The sequence below is a fragment of the Sus scrofa genome, chromosome 7 (genome assembly GCF_054392235.1).
Source record: "Sus scrofa isolate SSC_HxYL_T2T_F1_AM1 chromosome 7, Sscrofa_HxYL_maternal_Yorkshire_Landrace_v2.0, whole genome shotgun sequence".
In the NCBI taxonomy this organism is placed as follows: domain Eukaryota; kingdom Metazoa; phylum Chordata; class Mammalia; order Artiodactyla; family Suidae; genus Sus; species Sus scrofa.
Genome location: NC_139389.1, coordinates 51387793 through 51411556, shown reverse-complemented (window position 1 = coordinate 51411556; position 23764 = coordinate 51387793). Strand labels below are relative to the sequence as shown.

General features: G+C 36.5%; 1 long non-coding RNA gene across 2 annotated transcripts in view; it reads left to right on the top strand.

Annotated features, from left to right (window-relative positions):
- LOC146401575 (uncharacterized) overlaps positions 1–23124 on the top strand; it is a 76439-nt gene extending 53315 nt beyond the window's left edge. Inside the window, exons 2-3 of one of the 2 annotated variants that reach the window (XR_014810254.1) lie at positions 3283–3474; positions 20046–23124. This is a non-coding gene — a long non-coding RNA (uncharacterized LOC146401575). Of the gene's footprint in view, positions 1–3282; positions 3475–16697; positions 18046–20045 lie in introns of those variants that run through there. The other variant, XR_014810253.1, reaches the window with a different exon arrangement.
- Positions 23125–23764: the final 640 nt, after the last annotated feature.

The following is a 23764-nucleotide window of genomic DNA, read 5'->3' as shown; positions in this document are numbered from 1 at the left end:
TATAATTCCACAAAGAGTTTTCTTTCATGCACTGTAGAAATAGGCCATTAAATTTGCATGTCTAAAGGAACTTTGCAGTAATTGCTTTCCTTAAGCACAATTAGTATGGTCAGCCCATGAAACTGCAAGAAAAAGGAGGACATAGTAAATGATCCAACTTTGTTTTAGCATGTATTAGATGTATTAAAAGATATCTCTTTTAATAGCTATACCTGTATTTTTATCTGACTTTATAATGTGAAACAGCAAATTACACTGACTTTTTTTTAAAAGCCCTTATCTGCTTGATCTCCAGGTATAGGAGTATTCTGGTCTAAAACAGAGACTGATTTAAGAGTCTCCTTAGCGGGAAGAACTGAAACGAATCTAGCTAATATTCCTGTAACAAAGAAATATTATACCTCAGAAATAAGTATTACATATTTTAATACCAGCTCTGTGTCTAATTAGTATTGTAATTTTGGAAAACGTATTTTACCTTTCTGAGCTTCAATTTGGTATTCTATAAATCTAGGGTATTAGATGTCCAACATCCCCTCCAGTTCTGTTTTTAAAAATCTATTATGCTAAGTCACAAAGAATTTGGGGAAGCCTATACACAGAAACATTTTTGTTTCTATGTTTCCTTTGTAGAGAAGGAAGGAAACTTCTTTTTCTCTCTCACCTTCCTACTCCCATGAAGTTAATTAAATTCAATAAAACATTTATTATGTAGGCCAAATGTTTTCAGTGTCTAGAGTGTTGCTTTGACAACTGCATGGTAAAATAAATGTATTGCCATATTTTTTAAAAGTAAAGCCCCTTCTTTCTACCTCACTTGCCAAAGTAGGTTTGCAGTGGCTATTTCAAAAACCAGATTCCTAAGAAACTGAGTGGAATTCAGTTTTAATAAACAGAGCTTCTACTTAAATATTCCACTGCCAAGTTGTATGAACTTCTTTAAGGACTTAAACTACTGTATCCCACTCTCTCCATCCATAAATTATAACTGAATTTCCTGTCTTAATCGGTCTTGCTTTAAGGATCAGTTGAAATATTTATTTAGCCAACTTTAAATAGTGTTTTCTTTCTTTCTTCTTTCCTTTCTTTTTCTTTCTTTTTCTTTTTTTCTTTCTTTCTTTCTTTCTTTTTCTTTTCTTTCTCTCTCCCTCCCTCCTCCTTCCTTCCTTTTTTCTTCTCTTTTCTTCTCTTTTCTTTTCTCTCTCTCTTTCCCTCTTTCTTTCTTTCTCTCTTTCTTTCTTTCTTTCTTTCTTTCTTTCTTTCTCTCTCTCTTTCTTTCTCTCTTTCTTTCTTTCTCTCTTTCTCTCTCTCTTTCTTTCTTTCTTTCTCTCTTTCTTTCTCTCTTTCTTTCTTTCTCTCTTTCTTTCTCTCTCTCTTTCTTTCTCTCTTTCTTTCTTTCTCTCTTTCTTTCTCTCTTTCTTTCTTTCTCTCTTTCTTTCTCTCTTTCTCTCTTTCTCTCTTTCTCTCTTTCTTTCTCTCTTTCTTTCTTTCTCTCTTTCTCTCTTTCTCTCTTTCTTTCTCTCTTTCTCTCTTTCTTTCTTTCTTTCTCTCTTTCTCTCTTTCTCTCTTTCTCTCTTTCTTTCTCTCTTTCTCTCTTTCTTTCTCTCTCTCTCTCTTTCTTTCTTTCTTTCTCTCTCTCTTTCTTTCTTTCTCTCTTTCTCTCTCTCTCTCTTTCTCTCTTTCTTTCTTTCTCTCTTTCTCTCTTTCTCTCTTTCTCTCTCTCTTTCTTTCTTTCTTTCTCTCTTTCTCTCTTTCTCTCTTTCTTTCTCTCTTTCTCTCTTTCTTTCTCTCTTTCTCTCTTTCTTTCTCTCTTTCTTTCTTTCTTTCTTTCTTTCTCTCTTTCTCTCTTTCTTTCTTTCTCTCTTTCTCTCTTTCTCTCTTTCTTTCTCTCTTTCTCTCTTTCTCTTTCTTTCTTTCTCTCTTTCTTTCTCTCTTTCTCTCTTTCTTTCTTTCTTTCTCTCTTTCTTTCTTTCTTTCTCTCTTTCTTTCTCTCTTTCTCTCTTTCTTTCTTTCTTTCTCTCTTTCTTTCTCTCTTTCTTTCTTTCTTTCTCTCTTTCTTTCTCTCTTTCTTTCTTTCTTTCTCTCTTTCTTTCTCTCTTTCTTTCTTTCTTTCTTTCTTTCTCTCTTTCTTTCTTTCTTTCTTTCTCTCTCTCTCTCTCTCTCTCTCTCTCTCTCTTTCTTTCTTTCTTTCTTTCTTTCTTTCATCTGCACCCATGGCATATGGAAGTTCCCAGGCCAGGAATTGAATCCAAGCTACATTCTGCGACCTGTGCCACAGCTGTGGCAATGCCAGATCGTTTAACTCACTGCACCAGGCTGGGGATCAAACCCACACCTCCACAGCAACCCAAGCCACAACAGTCAGATTCTTAACCCACTGCCCCACAGCAGGAACTCCCTAAATAGTGTTCACCTTTAAACATTATGAAGCAGTGTTTAAAATCGTGTTATTTATAAAGCAAATAGTATCCCACCCAAATCTTTTAAGTAGTGTACTTTGTGGGGGAGTTCTTTGAAATGTTTTATAAACATCAACTCATTTTATTTTCCAAACAATTAGGTGATTTGGGACTATTACTATCCACATTTTATACACAAGAAAAATGAGGCCCAGAAAAGTTAAGCAACGTACCTAGATTTTTACAGCTTGTAAATACCTGATGTGCAATTTTAACGCAGTCTCTTTGGACTTGAACCCATTTCTCTAAGACCTATGCAAAGCTGTTTCTCATTTTGGAAACTCCAACATATTGTACAAATGTTGGGCACTATTTATGATGATGTTGATGACAATGATGATGACCAATACGACTACTGTTGTTGTTTTTGTTAATTTTTGCCTTATTTTTTCTTCGCAACATGAGAGAGTCATACAGTGAAGGTTTACAGTGGTGTGTCAGGGCTCTACACCAAGCTTTGGCATAAGCCATAAGGAATTTATTAGATGATCTGAGAAAGAATAATTAAGTAATTAAGCTGGTCAGTTATTTAAAGCAGTGCTTGTACATGAAAATAATCACAATTTTCTAGACAGTAAAGCAAAATTCACAAAATATTCTTGGCAAAATATGAGATTTCAAATAACTTTCAAATGTAAAGCAGAGAGCTATATCCCCATTAGGGGCAGTGTTGGTGAATAAGGGTAAGTCCATGGGTTATATGCTGTCAGCATCTCATTAAGGACTCAAACAATACCAGCTGATAGTAATGATGCAATTCCTGAATTATATTTGGGACTTGTTATGTGTCATAATTCTCACATATTTTTCCATTCCATATTAGGTTATTCCCTGTCTAGATTTTTGAGTGGCTGTAGAGAGTATCTGGAAGTGGTACCGAGATCACCAAGACCAAGACACCCATGCCATAGTTGATGGATAACAGGGAACTACCCTTGACTGGTTGCCTGGAAACACCTCCCGCACTCCTGCAAGTAGCCATGGCCAATGACTGGCTGACGTAGGCCTACAAAAGGTAAGCCCTGAACCTCAATTTGGGAAAACACTGTAGGGTCATCCCATCCCCAGAGTTCCCAATAGGGGCCTAGAGCTCAGTTGCAGCCCTACAGTAGACTGGCCTCTCCCTCTGCCCTGTTCTGTCTTCCACATTTCCTGAAAAGTTTCTCTTGTGTATATTCCCCCCAATCTTTGCCATGTCACCCCATGGCTCACCCAGGGAAACCAATAGAAGACAACGTTTTTTGGATTATTCACTTCTTATGGTGTGGACTTAACAGATTAGTTGATCCTGGGCGAAAAAGCATCCAAAGTATTTAAGGGCAGAGTTAAATGATAATGAAGCCATCAGGCTTTCACGGAGTATCAAGATGGAGGATATGAAGCACTAAAAGAAACATATATCCAGGTCCAAGTCATGGTCACATGCCAAGATTAGGAAATAAGAATAAATGAAGTAATCACATCTGGCTACTCAGGAATAAGGCAAAGCTGGCTCAACTTAAGTGGATTTGTTCACTGTTTACAGGGGTTCCTGTCAAGGAGTGGGGATAAACTTGGGTTAAGGTCATGACTCAGAGACTGATAGTCCTGAAGCTGATAGTCAATAATCAATATAAACAAATGGATTCAACAACTGAATAACAATACTGTAATTCAAGGAAGCAAATGAAAAATCTCCTAGTCCTTTATTGAACTACACTTGACATTGTTCTCATTTTGCATCTTGTTTCTGATTAATTGTTGTTGGTGTAGGGCCAGTTCTCATTCTTTGCTCCTATGAATTTCTTCATCTTTACCTAATTAAAAAACTGGAAATTTTCTGCAAGTTCTTCTTATATAATGACAAAAATCAGGTCATAAGGTGTAAAATCTGACTCTTAGATTTACTGACTTTGGTACAATGAGCATGTTATTTAGTGACTCTGAAGTCAGTTAAAATGAGCCCTATTTCCCTCTTTGTAAATGAGGGTAAAAATAATAATACTGACATCACAGACATATTGTCAGTCTTAAATGAGTTATTTCAAATGAAGTTATCTATTATAATATACAATAAGATGTTTGTTGTAGTTTTGCAACCCCAAAAGAAGCTTTTTTTAATACATGCTTAAAGTCTAAGATATAAATCTTAGTTCATACCTCAAAAAAATCATGACCAACTCTCCCTCTGAAAAACAACAAAAATTGCTAAGTAAAATATAAAATTATCTTCACCAAAGATGGTATATTGTTATAAGGAATTACCATGTCAAAGTGTAGGGGAAATGGAATCACATAGAAAAAAATAAGTAGGAGGTTGCTTTTCTCCTGAGGACATTTTGCAAATACTGTCATGTTTAAATTTTCATTTCGATAGCCAATCAGGGCAACAGGATATAAATCCCCAGTTATATTTGCTGTGCTCAGAGTTGAGCCTGCTCCCTCCCTCTCCTGTAACAATACCCCTATTGCAATAGTCTTGAATAAAGTCTTCCATACATTTGAACAAGTGTTGAAATACTTTATTTACCATTATCATATTTAAAGGACAAAACAGTTTAAAAGACCTGCAGAAAATAGGAAACTATAAAAAGCATCACATGACTTTGAAAAAGAGAATAAGTATATTCTTTCTCAAGAAATGACAAATACAAATACAGTAATTAAAATTAGAGTCACCATAGTCATCTGAGCTATATCCTCTGTTTACCTGACTATGGGGCAGCAGAGCAAATTAAAAAATTAATTTCAGCATAATGACATTATTTTAACCAGGTTAACTGCAAAAGCTGTTATTATTTCTTTTAAAACCCTTATTAACCATTAACACCAGTAATCAGAGAGAGAGAGAGATGGAGCAATAGCATATGGCATTTTTCCACTTAGAAATGGCTTGCTTCAGGAATCTTACTAAAAAGGATTTTTCAAAGTATATATTTACTCATTATGTATGTCTGTAAATTTTTTCTTTGTGATTGTTGCTTTTATTTTTTTTAGTCAACTGATGTTACTAAAGAAAGCTCTTGTTTATCAATAGACTTAAAGGGAAAGCAGAAGTCACAAGGAAAGCAGCATCTATTGAGAAAACATGATGAGAAAAGCAATCTACATGCACTTTAATTGCGTTTTCTGTAGGTAGCAAATTGATGGACTCACAAAACATTTTGCCTTTTCCATATCCATTACAACATTTATAGAAATTTAGTTAAGGTTGCATAATAATAATAAGCACCATTTATAAGGTGCTTCTATGTATCTGGCACTACAATCAGCTTTTCAAAATACATGATTCAATTTAATCACAATAAAATATATATCATTAACTCAATGAAAAGATGAAGAAGCTTAAGCTCAAGGTCACACTTCTAGTCAGTAAAAGGGCCAGGATTAAAATTCTGGTTTGTCTGCCTGAACAGACATTTTTCCAAAGAAGATATACAAATGGTCAGTAAACACATGGAAAAAAAAAAAGCTCTACATTGCTAAACATCAGAAAAATTCACATCGAGATAAAATGTCACCTTACACCTGTAAAAACGTTATCATCAAAAGCTCAACGAGGAGTTCCTGTCGTGGCTCAGTGGTTAACGAATCCGACTAGGAACCAGGAGGTTGAGGGTTCGATCCCTGGCCTTGTTCAGTGGGTTAAGGATCTGGCGTTGATGTGAGCTGTGGTGTAGGTTGCAGATGCGGCTCAGATCCCGTGTTTCTGTGGCTCTGGTGTAGGCTGGTGGCTACAGCTCCAATTCGACCCCTAGCCTGGGAACCTCCATATGCTGCAGGAGCGGCCCAAGAAAATGGCAAAAAGACAAAAAAAAAAAAAAAAAAAAGAAAGAAAGAAAAAGCTCAACAAATAGCAAATGCTGGTGAGAATGTGGAGAAAAGGGAACTTTGTTCGCCCTTGGTGAGAATGTAAATTATTGCAACCGTTATGGAAAACTGTATTCCTCAAAAAGCTAAAAATAGAACTACTACTATACTTAAATACAATACAATTTTTTAATTAAAAATTAATTCTGATCTGACTTCAGAGTACATTATCATTATGCTATAATCTTATTTTATTTATTTCTTTATTTAGCATTTTAGGGCCACACCCACAGCATATGGAAGTTCCCAGGCTAGGGGTTGAATTGGAGCTGCAGCTGCCAGCCACAGCCATAGCAACATGGGAGCCAAGCCTGTGCCTGTGACCTACACCACATCTCAAGGCAACGCTGGATCCTTAACCCACTGAGCAAGGCCAGGGATTGAACCCACATCCTCCTGAATACTAGTCAGATTTGTAACACCCTTAACCATAATTGGGACTCCCTCTAATTTTATTTTTTATTTTGTCTCTTTCACATTTGAAGAAACTGTAGATACCATATTTGGAGAGGGGTTAAAAAATATGCTGTGATGAGAATTAACAGTTGTATATATTGAACAGTGAGCTATTTCTGTATATTACCTTAATTTTTAAGACACGTAATTTATAATTGCATAGAATATTTGATGCTAATCATTTGACTTCATTTAGTCAATTTGCATTCATTGATTTAGATAAGTTTACAGATAATTCTGTTTTTAATAGAGATAACTACTTCATAAATATTTTATATTAGAAAGATCAGAGATACTGCCAACATTGATCTATTGTTTTAAAGTTTGAAAAGTTAAGTTTGCACTTGTTAATTGGAAATCTGGAGAGAGAGACTGTGATTGCCAGTTTTGCCCTTTCTTCATCAATTACTGACAGCATAAAAGTTTCCCCTTTCTTTTTTGGCTGTGACTGGGGCATGTGGAAGTTCCCCGACTAGGATTCAAACTTGTGCCACAGCAGTGAAACAACAGATCCTTAATCTGCTCAGCCACCAGGGAACTTCGTATTTCTCACTTTATTTTTTTTTATTAAAGCATAGTTGACTTCCTCTTTGCATGCTTTATCCTCTTGAGTTCTAAGTGTATAGCAGACATAGGGTATCCCTTCATAAACTTGGTAGCTCAATGACCATTTTGAACTTGGTAATGGACCTGTCTCAGTTCTAACACCTTTTGGCAACCCTTCAAATAATGTGAGCAGACAGGCAAAATTTCTGTGTCAGTAAAGCATGGTTGATTTCCAATGCTGGGCCAGCTTCTGCTTTATAGCAAAGTGACTTGGGCATATATACATGTATGTATGAATATACATGTATATATGTATGTATGTATATACGTACACATTATTTTTATATTATTTTCTATCATGGTCTATCCCAGAAGATTGGATATAGTTCTGTAGAACCTTATTGTTTATCCTTTCTAAATGTAATCGTTTGCATCTGCTAATCCCAGATTCCCAGTCCATCCCACTTCCTCCCTGCACCCCCTTGGCAATCACAAGTCTGTTCTCTATGTCTCTGAGTCTGTTTCTGTTTTGTAGATAGGTTCACTTGTGCCATATTTTAGATTCCATATATAAGTGATATCATATGGTATTTGTCTTTCTCTTTCTGACTTACTTCACTTAGTATGAGAATCTCTAGCTGCAACATTTTAGACCAAGACACAAAACAGAGTCATGTCTATAAAGGCACATTTGGGAAAAGCCCTGAGAAATTGGAATAATGGTGATCACTCCTCTCATTTGCCTCCTATTTATGGAATGAAATGAAAGTAAAATATTTCACATAAATTTGAATTAAATGTGACAACTTGGGAAAAACCCTTCTACAAACAGTACTCATCTGAAAAAGAAAGTTCACAAAATTTAGAAGATCGGGATTTGGATTTCTGCACATATGAATATACAAAATAAATTGTTAAGTTATATTCAGCTCCCTAAAGCATCCCTCAACTACCCAAAACTCATAAGCTTCCAGCACCATGTTAAGGTCAAGAGGGGATTGTCAGTTTAAACCAGCTGCCAAGTATGGCCAGGGTCATAAAGACTCCTACTTCTTGATGCCTGAGGGATCAGCACAGGATAGGACCAAGCAGGCAAGCAGAAGGATATTTCAAAGAGACCTGCTCACATTATTAGAAGGATTGTCAAAAGGTGTTAGAATTGAGATAGGACCATCACCAAATTCAAAATGGTCATCGAGCTACCAAGTTTATGGAGGGATACCCTATGTCTGCTACACACTTATAACTCGAGACAATAAAAATGTCACAAACAGACAGGCAAAATTTCTGAGATTATTCTGAAGGGCAGGTGCCTCAACGGTGATGGAAGCCTTCTTTCTGAGACTAGTTGGCTCTCCATCTTGGTCCAGCCTGCCATTCATAACAGCCAGGACCGCAATGAGCCAGCCTTCTCTGCGTTCTTGATAAGAGTTCCTGAGGGGAGACAGGGCAGATGGGGCTGGGCTTGACATCATCCTGTTGGGAGAAGAAAGAAGCCTGTGACATTTCTACAGCTGTCCCTCCCTCTATCATGATTCCCTGCTCGCTTTCTGTAATCACAGGCTCTTGACAGAAGGAACCTCCGCTTTTTATTTTCTGACCTTTCTACCTTCAGTAGCAATGTTCACACAAGATCTTACAGTTGGATCAGAGCACCTCCAGAGATGAGAAGGCATGGCTTCATAATATGTACCTTTGATTAATTTATCCAGTCTCCCCCAACATAATGAACGATCACCTAGATGGTTCAACATGCTATGGGAAATGAAGACAGACTAGCATGTCATTCATTGTTTAAGAAATCACCTCAATAAGACATATACCAAAATAATTAAATTTCAGTTCAAGTTGATAGTATCTGTGACAGCCTGAATTGTGTCCCACCAAAATTCATATGTTGAAGCCCTGACCCACAGTACCTCTTAATGTGACTATATTTGGAGATAGTTTAAAGAGGTAAAATGAGGACAGCAGGGTGGGACCTAATTCGATGTGACTGGTGTCCTGATAAGAAGGATTTAGGACATAGACACATGTAGAGGGGAGACGATGTGAAAGCATCCGAAGGAAGCTCTCTGCAGGTTAAGGAGAGATTTCCTCAGAGGAAAACAACCCTGCTGACGCCCAGACCTTGGACCTAGAGCCTCCACAACTGTCAGAAAATAAATTTCTGCTGTTTAAGCCAGTCTGTGGTTATTTGTTTATGGCAACCACAGCAAGCTAACACAGTATCTCTGTACAAAAAGAAAACCACACACACATACTGACAGAATTAGAAGAAATTTGGAGTTCCCGTTGTGGCGCAGTGGTTAATGAATCTGACTAGGAACCATGAGGTTTCGGGTTCGATCCCTGGCCTCACTCAGTGGGTTAAGGATCCGGTGTTACCGTGAGCTGTGGTGTGGGTCGCAGAGGCGGCTCAGGCCCTGTGTTGCTGTGGCTCTGGTGTAGGCTGGCAGCCACAGCTCCAATTAGACCCCTAGCCTGGGAACCTCCATATGCTGCAGGAGCGGCCCTAGAAAAGAAAAAAGACAAAAAAAAAAAAAAAAAAGAAGAAGAAGAAATTAAAAGAGTCACACACAGACACAGACATACACACACCCTAAAATTGAGTCCTTAGAATCTGTATCTCTTATTTTAAAACACTGAAATATTGGTTCTCCTCCATGAAACCCCTCCTATTCGGAAAGGTTACCAACTGTGGTTTTTTTATCACATTTAAAATTTACATTAATAGAATATATTAGAACATAGTCTTTCGGTATCTGAAAACTGAACACCATTTAAAGGTTCTGGATGTTTCTGTCTTATCTTCTCTTATATACTTAACTGAATTTCAATTCCCCCAACACTCTTTCTTTACAGCTCCTAGTTAAAGAAAGTAGTAGTTAAGTATGTATGTTGTTTCTGTCAGGTTAACAAAAATGTGCATCTCCCCTAAACTGCTGCCTCTCTCATTCAGCTTATGATATTGTCTGCTCTTAACAAATATGCTATATTTGTGTGTGTGTATATATATTATTATTGTCTTAAGCTTTTTCATAGGTCTTAACACAGTCCGGGTTTTGGGCTGAAGACCTGCCTGCTCTATTTAAGGCATTTTGTTCACACTCTGTTTTGTGAGTTTAATGATCTCTCTCTATGTAAATTCTCCCTTTTTTTTTTTTAAATCCATTCTTTTAAATGCTGACTTCAGAGAGCTCTGTGTATAGTCAAATGGTTCTCTTCTTTTGTTGTCCTATAGAATTACTAAAATTTTGTCAGAAATCCCTTCTTGAAGATTTTATCATTTTTTGAACCAAATTTTATTTAAAATTGTTGCATAATAGAAAATGAACGCAGGTTCACTGGAAAACTGTTTTTCAACAATACAGAAGTTTAGAGAACACAAAGATAAATTTACCCCGAGTCCATACCAATTTTAATTCCATTACCAGAGGTAGTTGTCATTTCATATATCAATGCTTCAGTGTCATTTTCTTGGCATCATTGGAGGAGGTCATGGAGAGGGCATGACCGCTGGTTGACCTGCAAGCTGGACCCAGGCAATGGGAGGCTCCTCACTCCCTCCCCATCTTTGGGAAGTACATTCTGGCCACACTGTCTGCAGTGGGAGCCATTTTCAAGGCCGCAGCCTTGAGAGAGCATCCTGTTGTTGAGGCCACCTGGGTGGTGTCCGTGACGGAAACCAGTTAAGACCTCTACATAAACTCTCAAGATTCTGGCAGGGGTTGCAGAGATCTACTCATCTGGTGCCCACTCAAGACGAGCTTCATATGTAAGTTCTCTCACTTATTGAAGATGCCACCTGCCACCCTGGAGTGGCTGCCTCTTCCTTTGATCTCCTCTGGCCCCCACGTATGGGCCTCAGTGTCAGACCTCACCTGGGGAACTCCTGAGGTTTGGAACCAATAGAATTTAAATTTGGCATCTGTATGTCTCAACCTAAGAACTTTCTAAGCCTTTACAGTCTGTTTTTTGATCATCACTTCAATCTGTAAACCAAAGTGTCCTAGTAATTATAGCTGTTGGAGTGCATGATGCTCTTGTGCTGTGGTGTGTGGTGATTGGTGATGGTCCTATAAATAGCCAGTTGGTGTTGCCATGGCATCCTTGTTCTTTGCATACAGCCCGGAGGTGTGGCACTTGAGACAGGGTTGCATCAATGCCCCAGTATTGCTACTAGAATGACATAATTTTTCTAAGATTATCAATCTTTTATATGTTTTGACATTTGAAGCTTTCTAAACCACTGAGTTGTCCAAATGTGGATTATATATTCAAGCTTTTTTTTTCTTTTATAATTCACTGTGGATTTGAAATATCTAAATATTAGAAATAGCATTACATCAAAACAGGGCAAATCTTGATTATGGATAATACATGTGTGGGTGTCTTTTCTGGCCTTTTAAAAATCTAACACATCCACTGTGGAATTGTTCTCATGTCAGAACATCTAGTTTCCCCCACACTGTTTAATAGCTGAATGGTATTAACGTAGCTTGTGTACCACTGGCTGTTCTAACGAAATGCATGGGCAGGACTAAAGGAATCAGCAAAGTATGTGTGAAGCATCCAGGTGTCAGCAACAGAAGAAAAGTTACTGTCTGGAGGCCTGAGGAAACACAGAGAGAATGATCTCTGGTCCTGGAACCCTGTGAAAGCTGTGGGCCTGGGGAGCTTGCCCACACTTACCCCGTGGGAGGTTGGGCTGTACATGGTGAGATACAGTCACAAAGGCAGAGAAGGAGCCGAGGAGAGATACCAGAAATAGCCCCTCGCACTCCCATCCTATGGGTGTCTCCATGGGTTGATCCAAACCAGCTGACAGCCAGAGCATAAGAGAAACCTGAGCCAGCTTCCCGGGAATCAGAGAAGGGCAGAGAACAGATATGGAGGGGGAACCACAAGATAAAGAGCCTTGCATGTGTATAAGAGCCATTTTTAAAATATCCATTGAAGACCTGCTGTGTATGTACCAGGCACTGTTCCATTGCTCTAAGTACTTTCCATATATTGCCTCAGTAAATAAACTAATACCATAAACTTTTTAACTGTTCCTTAATTATAGGTGCCTCCCCCCCCCCCGATTTTTTTCCTTTTATAGCAACACCAAACAAAATAAATTGTCTTGAACACACATGTAAATGATCCTGTGGAAAAGGTACTGAGATGAAACTGAGTCAAAGGAAGGGAAATTTTTTTTTTAGGGCTGTAGCCACGTACATGGAGCTTCCCAGGCTAAGGGTTCATTTGGAGCTGTAGCTGCCGGTCTCACCACAGCCACAGCAACACCAGATCCAAGCTGCGTCTGCAGCCTACACCACAGCTCATGGCAATGCCGGATCCGCAACCCACTGAGCATGGCCAGGGATCAAACCCGCAACCTCATGGTCCCTAATCAGATTTGTATCCCCTGTGCCACGACGGGAACTCCTAAAGGGAGGGAATTTGTTTTTAACTTCATAGATTTAGTCAAATAATTCTCCAGAAAACTGCATCAATCCACACATTCATGAATAAGAATGCCAGCTGCCCCATACCCTTGCAAAATCTCACTGTTCTCTCATTTTCCCCCAATCATCCAAGCAGGAAATAGTACAACCATTTTTGTTTTAATATGTTTTCCCCGATTACCTGTGTGATTGAGTTCAACCCTTTATTAGCAATCATTAGTAATTTCTAATTATAAATACTTATTTGCTCCATTTCCTGTTGAATTGTTTGCCTTTTTGAAAGTTAACATTTTAAAAACGTACTAAATTTAGAAAACTTTTATAGGTTTTTTTCTTTTACAAATATTTTCTCCTAACGCAGGTTTGCCTTTCACTTTATTTACTATAGCTTTCATTTTACAGGACGTGGTGCTATCCATTAAGTTACATTTATCAATCTTTTATTTTAGGGCCTTTGGGCTTAGAGCATTAATTAGCAGGACTTTTGCTATACCAGGAGGAATTCTTTTTTTTTCCCTCTAACCATCTCTTTGAACTTCTAAATATAGATAGTTAATTTGTATGGAGGTGTTTTGTTTTGTTTTTTTTTTTTTTTTGTATATGATGAGCTATGGCATTATAACATTAGTTTTTCCCATTTGGGTATCCATTTATAACACACTGTTTATAGAATAACCAGTCTTTTCTCCCTATTATTTGAAATATTATTTCTCTTGTAAACTGAAAGGAATTCCTTAATGCTGAATCATATTTGCAGTCGGGGATAAATATTCTTGGTTATGCTATATGGGTCTTTTAACAAGTAAAGTATTTAATTTGCTGATTTTTAAAACTGTGTTTGTGTTCTTTTGTGACCACCTCGAGCTATTAGTGGGTTTTTGTGAGAGTCTTGTATTATTAGATTGGTGTTAATAGTAGCCTTGTGATGAGTAAGAAAGCTTTAATCTTTTTCTTTGCTATGAAAGAAAGGAATTATTAGATACTCTTTAAGTGCCTCCTAGGATGATTTGGTTGAACTTATATGCTAAGATATCATTTAAAGCACTTCTGCTCTAAATACTTTTTCACTGAAAAATTCTGTTGCTGTTTTATTGAGGTATTAAGATATTTTACTTTTTCTACAGTCATTTTTGGTCACTCATATTTTCCTAGATAATGATTATTCACTCTAGATTTTCATACATTTTGGTATAAGTCTGCACATAGTACTTTCTTCTTATTTTCCTTTTCTTCAACATCTGTAATTATATCCTGTTTCTTTTTCCTGATGTAGATTATTAGTGAATTCTCCCTTTTCCTGTTAATTAGACTTGCTAGAGTTTTTAATATTTTGTTTATTAGTATATATTTCTATATCTACTTTTTGGATTTTTAAATCATGTCCTTTACATTTTTTTCCTACTATATAAAGCCTGAATTTATCTTTGTTTATTCTGTCTCTCTGAGTACTTGGAACTGTTTTCTAACTTCTAAAATTAAAGGCTTAATCTATTTATTATGTCATTTGCTACTAAATGCATTTAAGGCTCTAAACTCTTTCTCTAAGAATCAGTTGAGAGGTAGAGTGAGAGAATAAATTGTTATTCAAAAATTTTCCATTATTACTTATATCAGAAGATGTGAAAATGGAAGTTTGGGCTGATATTCATAAACACTAAATATTACATCTCAAAGTCAAGTGACAGAATTGTCAAAGGAAATTGTCCCTCTCTCACATCTAGTCTCTTAGAGTCAGTAGTTGAATTTGGGGGGAATTGTTGAAGAGAATATCTCTAGATTGAACTCTGCTCTGAGTCAATCCTCTCTTCCAAAGAGAAAAGAATGAGGAATGTGCTACCCCTCAGCCACATCACTCCTTGAGTCAAGACCAAGGAGCTAAATAAAGCACAACATACTGGCTAAAGAAACCTCCAGGAGTTCCCACTGTGGCTTAGTGGTGAAGAACCTGACTAGTAACCACAAGGACGCAGGTTCGATTCTTGGTCTTGCTCAGTGGGTTAAGGATCCGGCGTTGCCGTGAGCTGTAGTGTAGGTTGCACATGTGTCTCAGATCCTGCATTCCTGTGGCTGTGATGTAGGCCAGCAGCTGCAGCTCCAATTTGACTCCTAGCCTAGGAACTTCCATAGGCTGCAGGTGCGGCCCTAGAAAGCAAAAAAAGAAAAAAAGAGTTTTCAATAACTACGTCAGACTAGACATTTTAATGACTGAAATGAAACTCTGTTTAACAAATTAAACAGGAATTATGCCTTTAGGGTGAATCATAAGGCTGCCCAGTTAACCAGAGCTGAGTAAAAGGGGAAAATAGCCCCACAGAACAAAAGCAATAGGACAATGAGATGCCAAATACAGTTTCTTTCTGACTCCATCCCATGAGTCATGTTTGCTCACATTATGGTCACACTTCTTGATCTGATGACACTGATAGGAAGTATTAATGTCTCTTATTTTGATTATGTCTTTATCTACTAATTTTTATAGTTCATTGGGTTTGCTTTGCATATTCTTAACTGATGTGGCTAGAAGAATAAAGTCTTGATTAGGCTTGTTGTTTAGGAATAAAGGATTGTTATAAGTTCTTAGGAAAACAGATCTTGAGTCATAATAAAATAGGCCACTTTAGCCAAATAAATAATCTTCACATTGAATTCTATTTTTTGTTTCATTAATATTGTCACACTAATTTTTAAAATAAGTTTTTACTTGGTCCTTTTTTTCCCATCCTGCATTTTTAAACTTTGTGTCATTTTGATGGGATGTGTTTCTTGAAAACAATATTTAATTAATTTTGTTTAACTTTGTCTATTTGCTTTTATTCTCGGTTTCTCTGTTTAAATTTTTTTATCAAATTCAATGATCTCTGTCTCATAGGAAAGTTTAATCCTTCGAGTTTATTTCTATTGCTTTAAAAATTTTTTTATGACTTTAAAACATTTTTTAAATTATAGTTGATTTATAGTGTTGCACCAATTTCTGCTGTACAGCAAAGTGACCCAGTCATATATATATATATATATATACACATATACACACATTCTTTTTCTCAAAGTGTCTTCCATCATATACCCAAGTGATTGGCTATAGTTCCCTGCGCTATGCAGTAGGATCTCATTGCTTATCCATTCTAAATGTAATCATTTACATCTACTAACCCCAAACTTGATTTACTTTTGATTTATTTTGTTATTTTTATGTATTTCAATACAGTGACACTTAAGCATAGTAAATTATTTTAGGTTAATAGTTTGTCTTGTGAGCTTGTCACCTAAGTTTTTTTTCCTGAGCTTTTGATCAAGATTCTCTATTCCAAGTGATAGATATCCAATTCAAGGTAATATAAGAAAAAAATGTACACACGTATTTATGTAAAGGTTGAAGCAAGGAAGACAGAATGGTGAAAGGGAAGTTGGCCTCAGTATTGACAGAATATCAGGGCTTACACAGTGTCAGGTAATCTTCCCCCATTTCTGTTAACAGAAGGTTCCCCTCTTTGCAGGCATCATTCCCTCAGGCTTCTTATCCATGCATCTCCTACTTAAAAAATGATAGGCTCATAGTCTTAGAGCTTGGAATCTTAAGTGAGTAGAAATAACATTGTTTCTTCTACTTAGTGGTGTAGTATTTTAAATTATCATTCATTACTGACACATCATTTTATGAACTTATCTCTACCCTTTTCTCTACCCCTTATGTCTGACTTTAAAAAGAATAAACCTCCTCCTAAGACTGGTAAATGCGATTTAAATTTTAATTTCTCCAGTAGTTAAAAATGGATTCTATGGCTTAGCGTTATTCTGTCTCACATTCACATTTTTAAAAAGAGAACTGCTTGGGCAAGTCACTTTACCTTCGAGGATTTCAGGGGGTTTTTTTTTCATGTAAAAAACGAAGTGACTTGAAGTGGATGATCTCTGAAGTACTTTTTATCCTCAGGTCTCCATGAATTCGTGACTCTGTAATATCTGCCTTGGAGGAATTCCGCAAGAATTAATGTTTGTGAAATAATTTAAGACGCAAGGATGAAATGTTTTATGCAAGTGCCAAAAACTATTTTTGTGAAATGAAGCATGCCAGGGAAGTCCTTTCCATCTTTTCCTCAGTAAGACAAGTGCAGGAAGGAATCAGCTTGACTTCATTTTGATCTTGTGGCTACTGATTACTGTGAGACCAGTGGTCGTTGCTTGGGATTCGGGTACCCTGACTGGAAAGAAAGATCCGGTCAATAGAAGGACAAGAGATGGAATTACAGTGCAAAGACAAATAGCACATTTCCTTTAGCCCTCACTCATGTAGGGTCAATCTGATTTTCTCTAGTAGTTTATACACTAGATTTGTTATCTTCGAGATTTATATTACTATTTGCACGTACTTTAATTAATTAATTAATTGAAGAAATTGTTCAGTATCTGTGTCCAAATTTTAAATGTCACAGAAATGTTAATATGTTTTCACATCCCCTCACCAACCTACCATGGTGATATCATCTGAGAATGAAAAGTTCCAGACTGTTTTCAATTTTACAAGCTATGTTCCAATAATTATTTGTTTCAACTATGTGCTTTCTGGCTCATTTATCCTCAATAATAGTAATTTTGTCTGCATTTACCTTGCTGTTGAAAATCATCAACTCAGCATATGGTGTCAAACTTCATTAAAATGGCCACTAACAAAAATTACATATGAATCATTTCCAGTAAGATCTTTCAGTAGAAAACCTACTTGTGTAGACACTTGTTTGCATAATAATATGCACCCAAACACTCTTGGGTATATACAACCTATGTATTAAAAAATATACTCTAAGTTCTGGACCAGAATGCCTACTTCAAAAAGCTCCACTCACAGCATTAGCCTAGAAGTAAATGTCCAAGCTAGCTTCTGCCCTAAGAGAATTATAACATGGGCTGCAAAAACGTCAGGAAACCATACTTATATACTTTGTAAATTGTTCTTATTATTATGGTGAGATATACATAATACAAAATTTACCATTTTAACCATTTTTAAGTGTACAATTCATTGATATCACTTACATTCATAATTTTGTGCAAACATCACTCTGTTTCTAAAACCTTTTCATCACCCCAAACAGAATTTCTAACCATTAAGCAGTGATTTCCCATTCTCCTTTTCCCCCAATCCTTGGTAACCCCTATTCTGTCTTTTCTGTGTATTTGCTATTTCTAGATCTTTCATATATTAAGTGGGATTATACAATATTTGTCCTTTTGTATCTTGCTTATTTCATTTAGTAAAATGTTTTCAGGATTTATCCAAGCTATATCATGTTTCAGAACATCATTTCCTTTTATGGCTCAGTAATATTATATATATATTTATATATATATATAAAACACATCACATCATATATCTATTACAGTATAGATATATAATATATATACACATTATGTATATATATATTTTACGTATATACACACACACACATACACACCACATTTTATTTATCCATTTATCTGTTTTGGGTACTTAGTGTTTTTTTTTTCCATATTTTTAGCTATTACTAGAACCTTGTAGAATTCTTTTTTTTAAAGATAATTTATTTTAATATAAAACTGAGAGTCAATATCAAGAGACTATTGAGTAACTGAGAAGTTCCACTGTGGGAACTTCTGACTAGTAACTTCAGTGGTAACGAGCCTGACTAGTATCCACGAGGATGTGGGAAGAACCTTATAGAATTCTTAAAAATATTCTGAATATGCATTGTGTGGCCACTTAGAGGGATGGGGGAGGAGGTATTCTAGTATTAGAGGAGGATTTAACCAGATGGATCCTGAAATGCTGTAATAACTTGAAGATCTCTGATATTACACTATTATGTTTAACCCTTTATTCACTTCATCTATCAATAGAATACAACAGGTTTAAGAAAAACCGTATTAGTGCCTTAATATCTAGGGGACTGGCAGTAACAATTTGATGAGCTGTGCCAGGTACCACCAGAGTGTAAAGAAGGTGCTCTGTGCCTAGAGAAATAAGTCTACAGAGCAAAGGAACTAAACATATGTTCTTGAAAATCCTAGGTAACCCAGTTATATTGACCAGTAAGATAATATGATCACAGTAGTGTTTGGTGAAAGAAAAGTTTTAAAGGAGAAAAATACACACTTCTATTAGAACATGAAAATTGGGGTAGAAACATCTAGAAGAAGATGCAGAGACATACTGAGTCTCAAAGGTGAGCCCACATTCATCAGCCATAATAAGACTTGGGGTAGGGCATGCAAATATAGGACAAGCCTTACAAGGAGAGGTGTGCAGGAACTCCATTCAGCTCCAGCTCTAGAGGAATCCTCCATTCTGTCAGAATCTTAGAGCACTTTGGAAACTATTCTGAATAAAAGATGGATAACTACTTACAGAGATATTGGAGGAGAGATTCGAGTACAGAGTAAAGATTTAGCCATGTGAACCTTGAGACATTTTATAAACCTGAAGGTTTATGATGTTATGCTATTATGCTTAACTATAAATTTGTTTCATGTATCAATACAATGTATCAGATTTGTTTCATGTATCAATACGATATATCAAGATTAAGGAAAAGAAAAAACACGATGGAGCAATACACCAACCACTAGCCAAATTTACCTCAGGAGAATAGGATCTAGGTCTTTTTCATGATTTCAGGCAATTTCCCAAATTAACCCCCAACTATAGTCATTATTGGAGTCAGAGCTGAGAATACCTGTGTCTTTTCAGCACTTCACTTAAAAAACCATTGGATTTAACACAAATCACAGATTGAAAAAGTCATTTAAACATAGCATCAGTAAAACCCCAGTTAGAAATTAGCTTGTGTTGGAGGTATTATTATTGCCTACACATTGGTATTCACTATATAGTCGATGTATTTTTCTGAAGAGTGAACTCTTATATTCATTATTTCTATGATTGTTAAAGCATCTTTTAAAAGAGATATCAGTAAAACTGTGCTAACCTAAAACTATAGAAGTTGAAAGAATCTTAAAGATTTTTCTAGTCTGAATTTTGCCTTAAAAGATAATGAAGCTCAAAGAAGACAAGAGGTTTACATCAGATATTCAGGGACGAAGCAACAGATGTGGCTCAGAAACTCTATGCCCCAAACTTCATGTCATAATTATGTTTCCTTTGCTGTGACCCCCTAAGTGCATGGCTTGAATTAGCATGAGAAAAACATGGCTGAGAGTAAAAGGTCTGCTCTTGGGTCCTGGGATATTGGTCAGCACCAAGTTTGTGCTGTGTTTTCCATATCACTCTACTGGTTTTCCTTTTCAGCTATCACAGGCTTTGTGTGTCTCATGTTACCATTACCCTATGGAGTCTGTGCCCTGTACACAGGACCTGGAGCAGAAAAGAAGCACTCAGGGTTGGGTCATCTCAATAAAGCAGGAAGTGCAAATAATCCATGATGCTAAATTCCAGAAGAGAAGTTCTAGGAGTTTCTAGAAGGCGCTTCTTCTCTTGGAAGCCACTTACTATCAACTCAACCAGACTAGTAGGCGAGAAGCAGGTTTCCCTTTAAGGACCGCAACTGTGCAGACTGGCGACCACTTTCCAGACTTCCTTCCATGTGGAAAGCCCTCTCCAAGCATGCATCAGAAATCTGGATCTAGTCTGCATCAGCTATGCCAACCTCATTACTGCCAGGAAGGAAGCAGCTTCTCAAATAAAACGAAGATAAATAAGCTTCTTTGTTATACCAATTCCAGACAAAAATAGCTGAAACACTGCTTAATATGAAGAAAATTACTATAGAGGTACACAGCTTGTTTTCATTTTAAGAAATCTGTATCTAGGTACTTGAGTCTTCAAAAAGAACCTAAGATACAATATGTCCCTTCTTGAGCATCTTAAAGGATTTCATTTTTATGGTATAATACTTAATTTTACTTCCCATCTTCAGTTATATCTTTTAGAGTTGATGGCAATTCTTATCTCTATTATTTGAATCTTCTTTTTCCCACAGCCACTCAGATAGATTGAGGACAGTTCTAGAGTTTCCCCAAACCCAGAAGGATTTGTGTTGAGAGGATCACTCATTTTGTGCAGTAGTATCAAACATAAGTGTAATTTGGCCAAGGAGAACACCAATTTAGTAATCATGAAACTCTCCATCCTTTTAGATTTGCACTCATTTCACTTTTTTTCTTTGAAGCGAAAGCAACTCTTGTGTTTGCTATTTTGTACCTTGCATGAAATTTCAGTTCTTCTTGTGGTAATTCTTGTATGGTAGAATACTGTGGCCTTGATGATACCTGATGATATCTTCAGTGGTTGTTTGCTGCTGAACTTTTTCCTGATATCTGAGAATATTAGTTTGGGTCTTTGTAACTGGTAGCCTTAAAAAGAGATAAGGGCCATGCTTACTGAGGTTGTAAGACCTTACTCTGGTGTGATGGCTAATGAACAGGAACTCAGCTACCAACCAAGAACTTAAATGATTAACATAACCTCTTCTCTGTTCACCACTGCCTTCTCCTTCTGAAGCTGACAATTGCCCTTTCTCCTTCCTGCTTCAGCACCTGGCCAGACTTACCCTATTTCAGTATATCTAGAGAGATGAGCTCTTAATATTTGTAGATGGACTAAACCTCTGTATTTATGATCTCTTTGAATTTTTTTCTTTCCCCAGCAAAGCTAGCCTAGATCATGTACCTGTGTTCACTTTTATAACAGCTTCCCACTAAAGGCTTTGCCCCGTTTATCCCGATATACTCTAAGGTGCTGGACACGGAGTAATTGTTCAGTGAAAACTTGAACTCAGCAATTCAAAGACCCAATGCAGACTCTATAGAAGTGGGTGGGATGGCACCTTGGGCTATTTCTTCCCCTGTTATTGGCCTTTACATTAGTGGCTTATTTATTGCAAAGGAATGAGATGGTATTTGGAGTTGGCCGGATGGGAGTTTCAATTCCAAACCTATCATTTATCTGTGGTTTGATTTTAAACTTCTTGAATCTCATTGTCCTTGTATTTTGAATGGGATAATGATGCCTCTTTTAAAAGATTTTTATAAAGACATAAAACTGTGAATCATTATATTTGTCACACATTATATGAATTTCTCCATCCTAACCAGAAAATACAATTATTTCAACTTTTGGCATGATTGTAATAATGAAAGGCTTTGGAGTCAGCTCTTATAATAGTCACAGCTGCAAAACTATAGAGCTAATGAAACCTTAGAAATTATGAAATCTAATGCTTTTTGAACTTACATAGCTGTGGGATTTCTGCTCAAGCAAAATCCTAAGGGAATTCAAAAACTAAACTTTAATTCTCTAGGATATCCTGGTTGAAACAAAGGTGGAGATATTTGATCCCCATCTCTGTTATCTCCCCTTTGTCTCCCGTTCAATGAGAATCAACTAAGGAATTCTCCAAATTTCCAGAACTCCTCATATGCATTTTTGAAATCCAGTGGATAGTCCAGGCCTCTCATTTTATAGATGAAAAAAAGCTAAGAGTCAGAGATATCATACTACACATTCAAGGTGACACAGCTCATTAATATCAGAGCTGAGGCAGAACAGTACTTCTTCATTTCCAAAGTGGTACTTTTTCCATTCATTATAGGACTGCAGTGCATTTAGTGTGAAAAGGCAGTTGGTCCCCTATTGGTCTATCAGCCGAAACAAGTTCAGACAATAACCACAACCTGTAATTTGCATTGGAGGATTCCTGTATACCAAACACTATCTCTGTAGTTCAGAATGGCTTTCATCTAACCATTGTAATAACCCTATGACTTAAATATTGTTACTATCCCCATTTCACAGTGGTGAAATTGAGTATTAGAGAAGCCAAACACTTGCTTAAAGTTACCCAGCAAGGAACTTTCATGGTCTATGCTAAATGCGTATCTTCCCACCATGAACATCTGCATTGAAACAACACTATGCTCTGTATACTAAGCAAATAAGCATAAATATTGTTTAAATTTCAAGGGCAAACAAAGATACTGATTTCAAACAGGGGAAAAATATTCATTCTGTTTCAAGTTTCCTACTATATGCATTTGTAAAGAGTCTGTTAATTATTTTTCTTTATGTTAGTAAGCCATTTTCTTGATTAAAAGCCATTAATAACCATTACTTTAAAAAAAAATTATGCTTGCATTTCTCAGGCACATTTATTTAATTTTATGCCTTCATTTCCCAAGAGAAAGCTAAATTTAGTCAATATTTTTCCAAGAAAATAGTCTTTGATCTATGGTAACACACTAATATTAAAGCTTTAAATTAAGTAACAAAGAAGTATAATCATGACTTAACTAGTTGCTATAAGTTAATCTAGATTTATATTGTGAAAATTGTTTTAATAGGAAATAAAATTGTAGGCATTTGTGGTTGCACTCCTGTATCAATTTTTATTTACATAACTCCAAAATTATCCATTGTAAAAGTCAAATACTTAATTGATGAATGAGTAGTAGTAGTAGCAGTAGTAGTCTTTTTAGAGCCGCACCCACGGCATATGGAGGTTCCCAGGCTAGGGTCGAATCGGAGCTATAGCCGCCTGCCTACACCACAGCCACAACAACACCAGATCTGAGCCACGTTTGCAACCTACACCACAGCTCACAGCAACACCAAATCCTTAACCCACTGAGCGAGTCCAGGGATCGAACCTGCGTCCTTATGGATACTAGTCAGATTCGTTTCCACTAAGCCATGACGGGAACTCTGATGATTTATTTTTGAACTGATTATTTCAGTATGTTAACCTATTTTTACTTGTCCAATACAATATATATTTATACTAGTTTTGTATTGATTATATACTTTCATACTTAGAAACTCTAGTGTTTCCCTCATATCCAGATTCTCCAGGGTAGCATACAAGGTCCATCGGCAATATTGCTTCAAATTATTATCAGACTCATCACTTAGCATCCTCTCACACTTACCCTCTCCTCCAAGACCAATAAGTCTCAAGCCATTTTCCCGTACTACAGTCCCTTATTTCTGTATGCTTTTGCACATATTTCTTC